The sequence below is a fragment of the Cupressus sempervirens genome, chromosome 8, assembly GCF_028749045.1.
Source record: "Cupressus sempervirens isolate cs-2001-9-10 chromosome 8, ASM2874904v1, whole genome shotgun sequence".
NCBI classification, from domain to species: Eukaryota; Viridiplantae; Streptophyta; class Pinopsida; order Cupressales; family Cupressaceae; genus Cupressus; species Cupressus sempervirens.
Genome location: NC_143125.1, coordinates 58374284 through 58377676, shown reverse-complemented (window position 1 = coordinate 58377676; position 3393 = coordinate 58374284).

Here is a 3393-nt window from a genome sequence, read left to right as displayed (position 1 = left end):
GCTGACAGGTTGGACATATTGAGAGCCAGATGCTTAGTTCATGGATGTGATTATGGTGCCATGGATTTTGGCATAACATGATTGGATATATAGGTACATCCTTGATGTTCATTAGCTTGGATTTTCTGATTTGGTTATGGTGGTATATCTTCTTGGTTGAGGATCATGGTTATTTGGTTTCTTTTGAGGAGCTCATGATGTTCACTTTGAGTTCTTTGATGGTTTGATGCCTTGGTTGATTCTCATGGTTAGAAGATGGTTTTTCATCATTATGTCATGGATATCTTGGATACACGGTTTAGTGGGAGCTTGTGACAGTGATGGGGTGACAGTGCAGGATTAGTTCCTGGTTTGGTTTATATCTTCTTGGTTTGGAGAGGATGGATTTTATGATGCCATAAGTGACTTGGTACCACAGTTGAGTGGGAGTTGTTGGCATTGATATATTTATTGAGTGTTTGCAGATGTTGGAGGTTTGTCTTAGATCCTGTTGTTGCAAAAGCGTCTTTGACATTTGCATGGTGCACTTGTTATCTTCATGGTGTATGAAGATGGTTAGATCTTGAGGACTCATGGAGTTCTTGGTTATCTTCATGGTATGTGGAGATGGTTCTTCCTGGTATGTGGAGATGGTTTTCTTCATGGTGTGTGGAGATGGTTGCATCTTGAGGACTCACAGGATTCTTGACAAAGGTGTGGTTTATATTTTTTATTTGGCATGTTATCCTTGGTATGAGGATGGTTTCATTATTATGTCATGGTATACTCTTGATACGCGTTTAGAGTTGTGACATGTTATAGTGTGTTCATATAGAGCATGTTATCTCTTTAGTTGAGATGGTAAGATCATATTGTCATGTTTATGTTCCTGAGGCCATGGTTGGAACTTTGACATTGATCTTGGTTTAGTTTCTTGGTATTGAGTACACTGATCATAAGCTGGATACTTCATGATATTGTTATGTTGCATTTGGAGTTGGCATGGATTGATTGGTTACAGGTGCTCATGGATACTTAGAGACGGTGGTGATGCTGATTTCTCTTGGATTAGAGAAGTATTTGTTGAAACGGTTGATGGTTTCAGCAGGAAGTCTGAGGGGCAGTCACCTGATATAGACTTGAGAGGAGATTGTTCTTAGATGAGTCTTGGTTGGAGACTTGGATATCTTGATGAACATTCTCATTCCCCACTCTTGGTCTACTTGGCGATTTGCTACTTGAGAGGTATAGCCCATTATTTTCTCTCAATTGCATTATATTTATGCTTGTCTTTCATGGATATGGATCTTGAGCTATGGTACATGAGTTAGTTCTGGAGGGTTCATTTGAGAGATGATTTAGCATTGGTTATCTCCATGTGCATATGTTGTTATGTTGGTTGAGTTTGGGAGATGGTTTTATATTGGGCATTTTCCTTGGATTAGGAATGGTTATTCCTTGGTTTAGGAATGGTTTTATTGAGTTTGATCTTCTTGTGAGAGGCTTACATCCATGATTAGTTATATGGTATGGTTTGGGTGTTGTTGAGGCTTCTTGTTGGGGTTTTATGGAGGAGATCATACTTGCACAGTTTACATCTAGAGGTGTGTGTAGAAGGACATGATTCAGGTTATGATTTGCATGGTTTCTCTGGTCTTGGTTATCTTCCTGGATGTTCAATTTTGCTTACATTGGATTTGAGATTGGTTGGAGATTGTGATCACTGGTTTGTGCTCATGTATGTCATGTGAGAGATGACATGGTTATTTCTTTATCTCTTTCCTTTGTTGGTTGTGGAGAATTTGGGAGACTATTGGAGACTTGTTATGAGAGTTGTTCTTGCAGGTTATCAGTTTATGTATTGTGGATGTCCTTGATACTACATGGATTCACTTTTTTGAGATGTGTTGAGTGGATTGGTTATAGATTTGACATTATCTTTTGCAGTGGGAGCTTCTTGGTATATATGTGGCAGGCATTGCTCTTGAAGCTTGTGATTGCAATTTATAGATTGGATATGTTGGTGATATGAGATTCACTTGTTATACCTTTGAGGTATGGATAGTTGGATGGGTTTGGCACTTTGCTATGGGTGCTATTTCAGCTATGGATATTTTGACAACTACGAATACATGTGATTACCTTTGGATCAGGTTATTTGTGCTTGGAATTTTAGTTGGTACAGGATTTTATGATCTTCTAATGCGATAGGTTGGGTGGTTTTCTCTTTGGATGGTTTCTATGTATGTCCAGTGGGAGTGACATAATAGGAGGTGAGATCATTCATGATTGAGATGCTGGATACTTTGATTTTGTTGTGGGTACCAGGATGGAGCACTTGGTGTATTTTGATCCATGATGGTGGATGTGTTGGGAGGGATTGTTCCCTTGTTCATTTATATGGCTACGTATTGACCCTATGCAATGTATACAAAAAGTGGGAGATTGTTGAGATAATGGGTGTTGCACACATTGCATAATATTTTTATTTTATTATTTTATTTTTATTATGTAATGTTGTACCTAGATGGACGTGCAACATGTAAAGATTCTCATGGAATATTCTTGATGAGTTGTATTGTAACATTGTGATAATATTTCATGTAATTATTTAATATTGGGAAAAAGAATTAAATGCCCAATATTAAATGTGGGGTCAGTGGATTAGGTAGCACATGGTTTATGTAATACCACTTGGTGGTTTTGTGGGACTTGCTACTATATAAGCAGCCACAAGGGTAGTTGTTGTAGTGTGAGAAAAAGAGTGACAAGGAGAAGAAAAAGGCAAGAGTCGAGCGGGACAAGGCTTGACAGGTTAGCCAAGGGAGCATTTGTGAAGGTTGGAAGCATGGCATGGGATGTGTGGATTCATGCTTGTTCACATAGTTTGCTCGGTTGTGGCTATGGCCATGAAGGCTTCCATGGTTGTATGGCAATGGTATTTTTGCTGAATAATACATGATGATGGATGCTTTTGGAGGCTGGGTTTTTTCCCTCAATGAGGGTTTCCCAGGGTATATCTTGTGTCACAATTTTGTGGGTATGTTGTCTATTCTCTTGCATGTGGATTTTAATTCCATGTTTATTTAAGATTTATTATGGGTTATGTGGAAACGGTTATATTCTTTATTGTCAAGTTTCCTTACACCTATCTCTCCTTCCTTGGCATCGAGGGCATTCGAAGGCTCAATGACCTTCCTAATTACAGTGAAAATAGGTACCACAGAAGCCTCCTCTTCTTGAACCTTGTCCATATCCTCTACCTCTTTCTCTCTAATCTCCAAAGTTTTCATCACAAGAGTGGTTGAAACCCTAGTTCCTTTGATTTCAGTTAGTATCCATGTCTTCATTTTTCTTTTGGCTCTCATTTCAGCCTCCAAATGACCTGCCACTTCTCCTTCATCCTTGACTATG